Here is a 13,537-nt window from a genome sequence, read left to right on the forward strand (position 1 = left end):
GTATTATGTCCTGAAGATCAAAGGCAGGGGAGTAGGTGACCACCTGCTGGAGGAATGGAGCGGGTGGTCCAGATGATTGTTCATCCCCATGACATGAGAGCTGAAGTTGACCAATGACATAATGGTATTTTCAGAGCAGGTTTGATGATTGGCATGGGGCCATGCTATAGCTTTCACCAACAACTCAGATCGTGTATTAGTCAGGGTGATTAATGCTAGCTGCTGTAACAAATGATCTCCGATCTCAGTGGCTTAACATAATAGTTTTATTTAGCACCTAATCACAGTCTGGTGTGGATTGCGTGGCTTTCCTGGCCCGGGAGAAGGGCTACCTAGGCAGCTATGTGCCATCTCTGAAGAGATGTTGTTCTAGTGGCTCGCTGGTCCAGAGGAGCCATCAGAACCTGGGAGGCTAGTCCACTGTCATTACTGAGCTGGGATGGGGCTCCTCACTTCCCAGGCACATCAGATGGATTCTGTGGGACACTGACTCCAGACTCCTCCCACTGGACTCCCATTGGAGCCTCCCTGGAGAGGCTTCCATGGCCGCACTCTTTCCCGGTTCTCAAGTCATAGTGACTCCCTCAACTTGGCCTTCTTGCCAGTTCCTCTTTTTCTACCAGCCCCATGTCGTTGGGCAGCCTCTGCCTCGTCTCTCTTTATGCCTTCTTGCTCTCCTAAGAAATCACATCCATTCTGGGTGACCTTGGAGAACTGTGCTACTGCAGCTTTGTGGCTAAAATTTCCTCCCCTGTCCTTTGAATATACATTTCCTTGAACCTACACCAGGAGACGGCTGCCAGGAAGGAATTTTATTAATAGATTTGCCTTTGAGTCTGGGAAACGAAGGACATCCATCACACAAGTTCCTGCCATGCCCCAAGCACCCCATGTTTTCACTGCTGCACCTTCATTCATTCTGGGCTTAATCTTAATTTGTGATACACTTTTGACAAATTCCTCCCATCATGCCAGATATAACAACTTATTGATTGCCACCCAGCATTCATGTTCCTTTCTAGTATCAATCATGTTTCCATCTGGAATTCCTCTCCCCTGAGCATCTTATGTGATTTGGGAGAAATTGATTCCAACCCCGGCAGCTTCAGTACAGGGCCTAGTTGAACTCACACCCTGGCCCCATCATTGGTTCAGGGGTGAGCAGATGACTCAAGCCGGCCAGAGTGAATCTCAGCACTCCCACTTGGAATGCCAGGGTAAACCTCTCCTATCTCCCCTCATTCGAAGTGAATGTGGAAGCATGAAGCCCCAACTGTGGCTGGCAGCCATCCCATCACCAGGAGGAAAACTGGCCTGGGGATAAAGCTGCTACTGGGTGGCAGAGTAAGGGACAAAAAGAACCTCTGTCCTTCATGATGCCATTGAGCTGCTGATTCAAACCATTCCTGAAGCCCACCCCATCTCTGGACATTCCAGTGGCAGGAGCCAACAAGACTCCCTTGTCGTTTAATCCAGTTTGAGTTGGACTTACTATTACTTGCAACATAAAGAACCCTGATGCCCAAAACCTCTTGCACCAGAAATACTTCCCACTTTATTCTTCCGTATTGATCACATTTGTTAACTCTGACGATCGCATCTATGATATTAGTGGTCAATACTGATTTTTTAAAGCTTTTATTGGGGAAGGGGAACGGGACTTTTATTGGGGAACAGGACTTTTATTGGGGAACAGTGTGTACTTCCAGGACTTTTTTCCAAGTCAAGTTGTTCTCTTTCCAATCTTACTTGTGGAGGGTGCTGTTCAGCTTCAAGTTGTTGTCCTTTCAGTCTTAGTTGTGAAGGGTGCAACTCAGCTCCAGGTCCAGTTGCCGTTGCTAGTTGCAGGGGGCGCAGCCCACCATCCCTTGCGGGACTCGAGGAATTGAACTGACAACCTTGTGGTTGAGAGCCCACTGGCCCATGTGGGAATCGAACCGGCAGCCTTCGGAGTTAGGAGCATGGAGCTCTAACCACCTGAGCCATCGGGCCGGCCCCCTAAGCTCGTATTCCTAACCCCTACGTGATTTCCCAGGCAATATTTTCATTCTGAATTCCTTCCTGGAATTACATTCATGTCTGCTCTTCACAGAGCTCAGCATCGATCCTGATTCATTTGGTGTCAAGAGCGTTAATAAGAAAGTCATGACTCTGGCACACTAACCAAACAGTGCCATTCATTTTGTCCCCACAACTCTGAGACAGCACTCACAATGCCGTCCCTTGTCTTTCTCTAGCCTCTATCTGTGTACCATACAAATAGAACAAGTGGAACACAAACTCTATACTTTATATGAAACGGGGGACCATCTTCTGTCCACCAACTGTAATTTCTTCCTTGTCTGCCTTTACTGCAGGATGTCAGGTGGCTTCTCTTTTCTGAAAAACATCTCGGAGGCCATCATGAGATAGCTGAGCCTGAACCCAATGTCCAGGGCTGGATGCTCCTTCTGCTCAGCACTGTGAGCCAAAAACGACCAGATTCCGATGGCAAGACTCATTCCTGGTCGCAATTAGGGTAGAAAACTAGAATCTCTGTTGAGAGGCATTAAGACGGTGGCTGGAAATAGATCTCAAGATTCAGCAAATAAAAATACAAGATGCCCAGGTAAATTTGAATTCCAGATAAAGAGCGTTTAATTTTTAAGTGTAGTATACTTGTATACTCATTTGAGAGCTACCACAGCTGAGGGTGAAGTGCAGAACTGGTGGCCAGAATAACAGAGCATTTGGGCTGAGACAAGCTGAGCAGTGCACCAAGTTAAGATCCTTCGAGAAGTGATCAGAAAATGGAGATTCTGCCCTGATAATCCCCCTTTGACCTGGAGACTTTAAGGAGCAGCAATCAAGGTAGCAAAGGTCAAGCGGAAATTCAGAATTTTAAGTTGGTCACACCTACATTCTGCTCCAAGCTGGCTAATGGTGACACACTGTGGCCCACCTACTGGACAGAGGTATTTGTTTTGGTGATATCCATGATACAGATTTCATTTGGGTATATAATTCATCCTTTTCCTTTCACTCATTCAACACATTTATATTGAGCATCTACTATGAGCTAGTCATTAAAATAGTTGCTGCTGATAAGTAAGCAAACACAGACCCAATCCTTGCCTTACAACAAAAATACTTTTGTTACATTTCTTTTTAAAATTTTTGTTTTCTCCACCGTAAAATTTCTCCTGACAAACAAATAACTGATTTTAAACAAGTATCAGGTGCTATTTGCCTGTTGCCAGGGGAGCTATGAAGTCCTGTATCCCATTACCCAAGTACTGCCTCAGTCATTCCCTTGGGGACAAGAGATCATGGTATAAAAGCTGGTTAATCCTGTCAACCGACCTGCAGCAGGTAAAAAACTGATACCACAGGTCCAGTTTCAGGGGCTGACAGGAGTGGTGGGAATGCTCCAAAGAGGGAGTCTTTGCTACATATTTCACAGGTTACACAATTCTGTCCATCAAGCTTGAAATAAATGTTTGGCTTTAGGCTTAAACAGTGTGTTTTCTCCTATGCTACATATTTATAAAATACAAACGTCAAGGTTCATGCTTGGAGGTTTTGAAGAACAGAGGGAAACAATAAAATGCCAGAAACACATGAGTTTCAGGAACCGATCAACCACTGAGAGATTTATCCTGAGAAAATAATTCCACTGAAAAAAATAAAAGCTATGAATGTGTTACTTGCAAAACTATCTATAATATTAAAAAGTAGGAAATAATACAAATGTCTAACAATAAGATAATATAAAGTTCATTACATTGTAACTATGAATAACAACTAAAACTATCTAGAGGAAAATCATTTATGATAAGCTAAATAAAAGCAAAATTCAAAAATTATCTATATATTAGGTTTGTGTAAATGTAATTGCAGTTTTTGCAATTATTTTTAACCTTTTAAACCGCAATTATTTTGCATCAACCTAATGCTACGATTACAAACTATGTTACAAACCTTTTAAATATAAAATTCACATTTTTCATGTTTATATAAATATACAATAAAGTAGCAGTTAAGATAGTAAAATATAGTCTTTTTCTCAGCTGTTATTTATATTTTCTATAAAATTAAAAAATGAGTTTAAAAAGAAAAATATGAGGTGGAAGAAGAGCTAGCTAAGTGACTGTACATTTGTTAAGATTAGGATGTCTTTAGTTACAGAAAATGTAACTCAAAATGGTTTAAAACAGTAAAGGGGCCCTTTGGCTCATCTAACTGTGAAGTCCAGCACTGGGTCAACTTCAGGCACCGTTTGCTCCAGGCTCTGACTTCTCTGGGCCTTTCCTGGGTCTGTCCTCTCCCGTGTGCAGCCTCCATCCTCAAGCTGGCTTTCCTCACAGCCCCAAGATAAGGGAAGTAAAGCTACCGGCTTCCTCTTTAATTTCATTATTCAATGGAGGGGAGAGAAGGCACCTATACTAAATGAACAGGAATCCTAGCTTCACTCCAATTGGTTCACTCATGTTCCAGACACTGGCCAAACATTACAGAGGTTGGCTTTGTTTTGAAAAAGTATTGTGATAAGGATAGGATTGTCTCGATTGGCTGAGACCAATTAACACCCACCCCTAGATCTGGGGGTAGTTCAATCCTACCCAAACAACATATAAAAAAACATTGGAGAATATATTTGTGTGTATATATATATTTTTGGTGTGTGTAATGTTGGGGTAAAGAAAACCTTGTTAAATAAGATATGAGAACAAAAGCCACAAAAGAAAAAGGCTGATAAATTTGAGTACTTCAGAATTTAAAACCTCTGTTGACAGGAACCATAAAGTTAACAGATGTGTGACATGTAGGAGAAAAATATATGACATTTATAGCAGAAACAAAGGATTAATATTCAGAATATGAGAGAATAATTTCCATTTCTTCCTTTTAGTAATAACTTTCCAAGTGTAAGTTGAACACATGGCAGCACCGCCAGAGACTACAATTCCCAGCGGCCCCTGTAGCCAGGTATGGCCATGTGACTAAGGTCTGGCCAATGGGATCTGAGCAGGAAAGGCTAAGTACAATTGTCAAGTTCCATTCTTAAAAGCAAACAGCTTTCATTTCCTCCTCCGCCATTTCTCAGGTGCTGCAAGGAGGTGACTTTGGGATAAGGACAACATCCGAGTGCTGTGACTCCAAACTGCACAAAGTGCCCTGAGGTGCCACAGCGATCTCATAGGGGTGCTGTGGATATCTTAAAATTTGAGGAAACAAAGCAACATCTGCATTGTACATGAAATGCTGGCTTGAGCTAGTTCATGCTTTCAACATTAGATTGCTAAATTCCTGATGTTGTATCTTTATGATGATGGACTGAGAAAGCAAGTGCCTCTGGAATATTTAGGTGGAGCAGGAAACGAGAATGGTGGTTTCCAATCTGATTTTAAAGTTTGATAAATTATGCAGTATGCAACTACACTGTTAGGACATAAATACTTAGGAACTTGTTTACAGCTAATTATTTAGTCGATGGGATTGTTAGATACTTCTTTTGGCCTAGGAGCTCTGTGAAAAAATTTCTAAGGCACTTAAGGGTGCTGTGAACAGAAAGTTTGGGAAGCTCTGCTCAAACTAGTGGTGGAGTAACAAGACAGGAAGAATCTGGGTCCCTATGTCAGCTCGTGGATCTCCTGGAGCAGAACTGCCTGTTGCTCCTGTCCACCTACCTCTGGACTATTGCACATGGAAGAAATAAGCTCTTTCTTATTAAAGCCATTGTGCTTCGTTCGGGGTTTCTCTGTTGTAACAATACAGCAGACATTGTAGGTGCCCTGCCCACATCCCCACAGCCCTCGGTGGAGGTTACTGGAGGACAGTTCCTGGACATGCCGTGGCTTCCTGAGTCTCTGCCTGAGGATGCTCTCTGTCACTGGGGCCGGGCGGATCTACGTGCGGGCAGGCTGGAAGGAGTAGAAATCAGAGCTCTGAGTGATTGGATGAATACCCCATCAGCATTGCCAGTCAGAGAAACAACCTGAAGGCATGTTTTATGGAGCCTCTCAGAGGGTCTCCACATGCCCATCTCTGGTCATAAACATGTTTTCTTGGCTTTCCACTCTGCGCTCACTCCTCCAATCCCTCACCAGGTTTCCTGGGAACACCTCCAAAAAATGAACTCCTTGTTCCAAATCCCTGTCTTGGGGTTTGCTTTTGGGGGAACCTAAACTAAGAGAAACAGCTTAACCTGTACCCTAACAAATACACAAAATACATAAATAAGTACTACAAAGCAACAAGAAAATGGTAAACAACTCAAACAAAAATGGCAAAGGATAATTGTAAGCAATTCACAACAGAGCAAAGACAATTGGCCAATAAACACATAAAATGTTTTACATCACTAGAAACAGTCGTGATAATTCAGACGGTCCAGCACAGTAATTAAGAACACTAGTCTGAGTTTGAATTGTGGCTCTAATACTTTCTAGCTCTGTGACTCTCAAGTAATTATTTAACTTCTCTATGCCTCCGTGTCCTCAGCTACTAAAGTGGCGTAACAATATTTACCTCATAGAGTTACTATAAAGATTAAACGATAGTTAAAAATTTTAAAGTACTTAGAACAGTACCTGGAACACAGTAAGTGATATCGTGATATGTAAGCGTTGACTGAGCAAATAAATGAAAATGCCATTTCACCCATCACAATGTTAAATATTAAAGGAATAGATCTAGCAAATGTTGGCAAGGGTTTGGAGAAACAGGCTCTCTCATTTATAGGTGACAATTTAGTAATATTTGTTAAAATTTTTAAAATGCCTATATTTAATTAGGCATTAAATTCTTTGGCCCAAAAGTTCTACTTCCACTAGCAGCCCTAGAAAAATACACCTACTTGTGTGTAATGAAACTCATGCAGGTATTTCCACTGCAGCATTTTCTGTAATAACAAAAACTGGAACTAACCTAAATGTCTAGTAATAGAACAGTTACATTAGAGGTTGTAAACTGGTGGCCCTTGAGCTAAATTTGTCCTGTCAGTGTGCTGGGCTTAGTCTGAACAATGTTTTAAAGTTTTGAATTAGTTGTCAACATCAAAAAATTAGGATTTTTTTAAATTAAAAAACCCCACATTTTCAGATACTCTTAAAACACTGGAATTCAAGTTAACAATCCCTTGGTCAATGTAGACAGCTACTTCTGCTTAGAACAAAACACAGCTTCTCTTTGTCACTTTACGGATGTTACCTGCATAGCCCCTGTAGCCACTAAAGCGTGGGACCCTGGCAGATGAGTTATGGCTCAGCTAAGTAATGAAATGCATGCAATGAGGTAAATACAATGTAGTAACTATATATGTAGTCATATGGAAAGACCACCAACACATATTGTTGAGTGAGAAAAAAAAGCAAGATGGAGAACTCTTATGTATAAAATGCCATTTCTGTGAACAAGTTATAATACATATTTGTATATATACACTAGAATGTAAACTATAAAGTTCAGGGATTTTTCTGTTTTATTGCTATGCTCCTAGTGTCTAGAATAGTACCTGACATATATTGGGTACTAAATACATGTTTGTTAAATAAATACATATATATAATTACGTAAGTTTTAGAAGATACACACTAAATAAGTGATTAATGCTGTTAAGATACTGAGATTTGGGAGAGGTGGTGATCAATGGAGATTTTTGTTCTGTATAGTTTAACTCTCACAAGGAGAACATAATATTGTATTACTTTCACAAATTTTAAAAAGGCAACTCACAATATAAAATAGGTGATCAAACCAAGATTCATTTAGTTTCCACTGAAACCATCCAGAAAAAAATGAATGGAGATAAAAATAAAGTTCTGCATTTATGAACGAATTCAAAACCACCAGCAGCTCAGAATTAAGCAGTAGGGTGATGAGTCGGCTCGAGACACTGACTCCAACCCGCTCTGGATGTGTGGAGGCTCCACCTGTAACCAGTCTTCCCTAGTGACGTCACATCTTGATTTTATTTTTTTTCAGTTCTGTGTCAGGTTCATAAAGGCCTTGCATCCAACATAACAGAAGGTGCCCAGCTTGGTTAAGTTTTGTAAAAAGGAAAAAGCTTTTCCTTTTGGGGTAGGCAGCACAGACAGACAGGAAGAGAGACTTAAGGCCAGTGTTTGAAGATCAGACATTTCCCCTCAAAGAGAGGACCAGCCTGGCTCAGTTAGACAGGTTTGCAGAGGTACCAAGAATAGACTGGTCTCAGTGGATGCAGGGGCATTCAGAGCAGAGGAACACCCCACAGGGGACTGACTTCTCAGTGCTATGTTTGGAAGCAGCTCTTTTCACGCCAGGTTCAACTATCATTAAACAGCTTTCCTTCTTATCCTCTAGGCTTATCATCAAGCAATTGTCACTGCTCCTGTTACCTACGGGGCAAAAGTCCCCTTTTCGAGGACCCCAAGCAGGATTCTTTTCCCAATGGGTGTTATGAAGGCAATTATGAAACCAAAAGTAAGCATTGACAGTATAAGCTTTATTCCATGGCCAGAGAATGGAGAAGCGGGAGCCTAGCTCTCAAATCTGCTTCTTGTGGCTCTGGATCAAGAAGCTGCCCATATTGGGTGGAGCTGGGTCTAGGCAGATGAGGGGGAGAAACCTTCGTGGTTTTTCCGGGAAGGAGGCGCCACCTTCTTGGAATTAGAGTTCCATCTTTTATTCTGTCCTTTTATGGTTTCTTCCAGTAATTGTCACGGTGATTGGCAACTGTTATGGCACTGGCAGGTGTGTCATTTAGTATGGAGATTAGATCATAATGAAGCTTGAGGTCTTCTGGAGGTCACCTCAGGAGTCGTCTTAGTTGTAGCTGGTTTTAACTGGTCCTTTCTTGAGAAGGAACTATTAACTGTAGGCTTCCTGTTCTCAAAGATATGTATAGTTAGGGTAGGGTAGGAACTTACCCACGGACAGGAGCTTAGCTACGTGACACAGGCCCACTTGTGGGATAACAAATTCTCCCTTTTCTATTTTCACTCCTCATTGCTGAGGGTGCTGAGGACGAAGGTCCATCTTCTGCAACTTCTTTCAGTTGCATTTGGGCACCCGTTAGCGATCCCATTATAAAAGTGAAATGTTTCCCCTGCTAACCCTAACTAGGTTTGATTGTCCCCTGGCTTTACTCCCAGCTATTCATATCCTTGTTTGACCACCATTCGGAGCTTGATTGATTCAAGTTTTTTAGAGACAAAAGACAGTAGACAATTTAGGAGGCAGGGCCCAAGGATGAGTAGTAGAAGGACAGTGGCAAGAGGCCCTAAGAGAGGAAAGAATCAAGTGAGGTTAGGAGAAAGATTTTTGGCAGCATCCCAGATATGTTTGTAGTTGTTACGGGTTTTCCCATTTGGCTTGGTTAGATATTTCACAGATACCAATTTCTTCTTGGCCAATAGTGCTTACCCACGTACAGCAGGAGGAATTGATAACCATGCATACTCCTCCTTGTTCAGACAAAATATATCCTAGGGCTCACCTGTTATCAAGCGCTACGTTAACCAGTGAATCTACTGTGTTTACCCAAAATTAAGACCTAATGAGAAAATAAGCCCTAGCATGATTTTTCGGGATGACATCCCCTGAACATAAGCCCTAATGCGTCTTTTGGAGCAAAAATTAATATAATACCAGCAGGCCACTTAGTGTGTCTGTGGTCTTCCAAGCTATGGCTTCTATAAAGTTGGTGAGACCTCATGATACGTGAGCCCTCCCCGTGGGGCCAGGCACCCTATGGTTGCTCTTACTCCTGCCAAAGTAAGTCCAATCGCTCTTTTTTGTCTTGGATTGGTTACGGATTGATTATAGATTGTGACTTATTGGGGATTAAGTGACGGAGGGTGCATTCTCCCTGGTGTCAGGTATTTTCCAGGCAGGGGCAGGCTCGGGCTAGCCTTTTTTCAGTGTCATGGGGGGTGACCACATAAGAAAACATACCCAGGTGTGGCACATATGCTTCTGGGTGGCTTTCCCCACTTGTTCAGGTCTAGGATCTGCTTGGCCCAGAGAGGCGAGTTTGTCTGGTTTCAGCAGACAAACCCCCAACCTGCCATTGAGAAAAATTAGCCAATCTTGTCTAAAGAACATTGTTTTTGTGGTTGGAAAGGGATGTCTGTTTCCACTGCCTGGTAGGCGTCAAACGGGTAGCGCCTGACCAGCACATAGGGAGCTTCCATTCCTTGACCCCTGCAGACACCAATGAGTGTCATTAAAAGAACACGGAGTGGAAAATCGTTTGGGGTATACAGGAGATTGTTCCACACATGGGCGTACCCAGTTTGGTGATGGCTGAGGTCCACTGCTTGTGGATACTGTGCAAGGGGTACACAGGCGGCCGTTCTTTGGGCAGTCTAGGGAAAGCCTAGCGCAGATCCCTGGCCGGTAAGGTTTACACACATCCACATCAGGGAAAGGTCTTGGTCCAAATGGACAGTTGTGGACAGGTGAGAGGAAGCCCATGGCACAGAAGTCAGATTGAGAACAAGGTGAGTTGGATGCACCAGTCTAGCTACTAGTTGAGAAGGGGCTGTTTGGGAATGTTGATGACATACCTAACAATATGTCAGGTTTGTCTCTGTGCCTACTGTTTGGAGATGTTAACCAGACTGTTACACTCCCAAAAGAGGAGAGCAAAACTGAGACTGGGTGACGGGAGAGAAGAAAGGAGGAGGAGCCCTATGATCTCCATGTGGGTCTCGGCGGGTCACTGTATGATAGCAACCTATGTGATTCTCCCTTTCAGGTACAGCACAAGAAAGAATTAACGTCTAAGGATGGGAGCCCACTAGTGAGACATGAGGGTGTTTCTCATCTTGGTTGGTGTTTCTACGGGACAGTACCTTGAGGTATGACATAGCTCACAGGCTGGTTCTAGGCCAGTCGCCTGTCTTACCCTGGTATGATGGCTCCAAGACGTTATTCCCTATAACTTAAAGGCAGACTTCGTACTTAGAATTACTAATTAAGGCCCTTTCCATTAGGGCTTTCGCTGGTTTGGGGGCCTGTTTCCCCTCCAGGTTTTCAGATAAATCCAATCTCCAGATTGAAAGAGATGAAAGGTTAGACCGGAGGGTGAAGATAGTTGTTGCTCTCCAAAGGTCTTGAGGGCTTTGGCTACTTCTCTGATGTGGGTGGCAAATTTTAGTTTGTCTAGGTCGTGGAGGTCTTCTTGAAAAGTAGGCCTAGATGGGATAGGTCGGCCATACATTAATTCACATGGACTTCAAGTTTCCCTTTCGGGGCTACCTGTAGTTTTTGTTTTGTTTTGTTTTGTTTTGTTTTTTTAAGGAGGGCGCAGCTCATAGTGGCCCATGCAGGGATTGAACTGACAACCTTGGTGTTATCAGCGCCATGCGGTAACCATCTGAGCTAACAGGCCACTCCTACCTGTAGTCTTAACAGGGCTATGGAGAGGAGGGAGATCCAGGGGAGATAGGTTTCCCGGCGTAGCATAGCTAAGGCTTTCTTGAGTGTCTGATTGGTCCGTTCTACTTTTTCTGAGGACTGGGGTCTCCAAGAGGTGTGGAGGTGCCGTTTGATGCCTAAGACTTCCGAGGTGTTCTTAGTAATGGCTGATATAAAGGCTGGCCGATTATCGCTTTGGATTGATCACGGTGACCCAAATCTTGAGATGATTTCTTTTAGAGAGTCTTTGAAATCTCTAGGGTAGTTTTGGTTCAGGTGGCAAATGCCTTTACCTATCCTGAAAATGTGTCAGTAAGTACTAGTACGTATCTAAAATTTCCTCCAGCCTTTGGCATTACAGTAAAATCAATCAGCCAATCTTCTCCAGGTTGCATGCCCCGATATTGGGTTGGGTGGATGTGTTTTCCAGGGGCCCCAGTGAGATGGGTATTAGGGTTGTTCAAATAGCAGGTAGGTCAGGTTTCAACCATTTCCCAAACTATGTAGGTCTCAGAAATTATGAGTTACCATCGTTTTGCATATGCAGTTGTTGAGTGCTTCCTGGCCAAAACCAGTGTGCTTCCCTAATAGCCTGTAGAGCTACGGCTCTGGGGAAAAGAAACTGCCTATGGGGACTTACTAGCCATCCTGGGTGATCAAAGCTCCTAGTTAAGCCCCATTTAAGAGTCTTTTCTTGTTTTCTTGGGGAGTAGATGGGAGTATATGAGCTGGGATCCAGAGGTGATGGCAATAATGATAACTGGAGAGGAGTTCCCTTGGTGGCTGCTGCCAGGCTACTAAACCTGCCCTCGTACATTCTCAGCATCTGCCCTCGGCAGTGCATCACAGCTGCCTGTCTAGGCATTCTGACAGCTTCTAACAGGCGTAGGATTTTGGTGGTTTTTTAATCTGTTTATTTCCACAGATTAATATACCTCTTTCTTTCCATATAGCCGCATGTACAATGGAATAAACACATTTAGAATCAGTATATATATATTGAGGATTTTATCTTTTCCCAGTTCTAGGGCTCTGGCTAAAGCAGTTAGTTCAGCTCTTTGGGCGGAACTTCCTGCTGGTAGACCCTATGGTCTCACAGAGATGACAGCATATCCTGCCTTTCTTTCTCCCTCCTGTATGAAGCTGTTCCCATGTGTAAAGCAGGTAAATTCTACATTATCAAAAGGCTTGCTTTGGAGCTCTGGCCTACTGGAGTATATTTCCTCTAGTACCTCTAGGCAGTTATGGGTTATGCTGCCTTGTTCTATGGGAAGGAGGGTGGCAGCGTTCAGAGTACTGCAGACCTTACGGGTCACATTTACATTTTCAAAAAGCATAACTTGTAACTGAAGGGTTCTTCCTGAAGACAGCCATTCCACCTCCGTTTCTTTTATGAGAGACTGAGTGTGATGGGGGGTGATCCAGATAGTTAGGGGTTGTCAGAAAGTTAATATTTCTGTCTCTTTAAGGAGGAGAGCAATAGCGGCTACTGACCTAAGGCAAGGAGGCCACCCCTTTGTGACTGAGTCTAGTTATTTAGAGAACTATGTTATTACCCTAGTGAGGGGACCAAGCATTAGGCTTAGGACTCCTAGGGCTATTCCCTTCCTCTCATGTGCATAGAAGTACGAGGGCATGCTCAAATCTGGTACGGTCAACGCTGAGGAGGGGGAACTACGGAGGCATTGGGACAAGGGGCAGGGGAAAGAGCCAGGGGAGTGGGTGGGACTGGGACGGGTCAGGGTTGGACACTGGCAATTTGGGTGGCGGGGCTGTTGCCTTTGGAGGAGGGAGCAAGTTTAGGGGGTTCTCAGTAGATTCTAGAACTGGAAACAATGCCTTCGGCTCTGTTAAAGTAGGCCCTTTGGACTCTAGACTCCATTTTTTCTGTGGGCCCTTGTTCTGATAGAGGGCCATTGAAAACTGGACACAGGGAATTTTTCCCTATTTTGTTTTTTAGTTTTTGTCAAAATAAATCTAATTGGAGTATAGTACTGTAATTGTGGGAGCCATTAACTGGCCAACTTTTCCTTGTCCTCCAATTTATATTGGGGCTAGACTGTATTACAGAAAAAGATTAGTTGTTGTTTTTTTTTTGTTAACGGATGGTACCCAAATGATTTTCTATTCCATAGAATATACCCCCAACGGGGAG

At 43.2% G+C, this 13,537-nt stretch overlaps 1 protein-coding gene across 1 annotated transcript in view; it reads right to left on the bottom strand.

Annotated features, from left to right (window-relative positions):
* The window catches only part of GRID2IP (Grid2 interacting protein), a 60,445-nt gene that overhangs the window by 45,516 nt on the left and 1,392 nt on the right, over positions 1-13,537 (bottom strand). The gene's annotated exons all lie outside the window — the stretch shown is intronic.

This window comes from Rhinolophus hipposideros, assembly GCF_964194185.1.
Source record: "Rhinolophus hipposideros genome assembly, chromosome: 23".
Lineage (NCBI taxonomy): Eukaryota > Metazoa > Chordata > Mammalia > Chiroptera > Rhinolophidae > Rhinolophus > Rhinolophus hipposideros.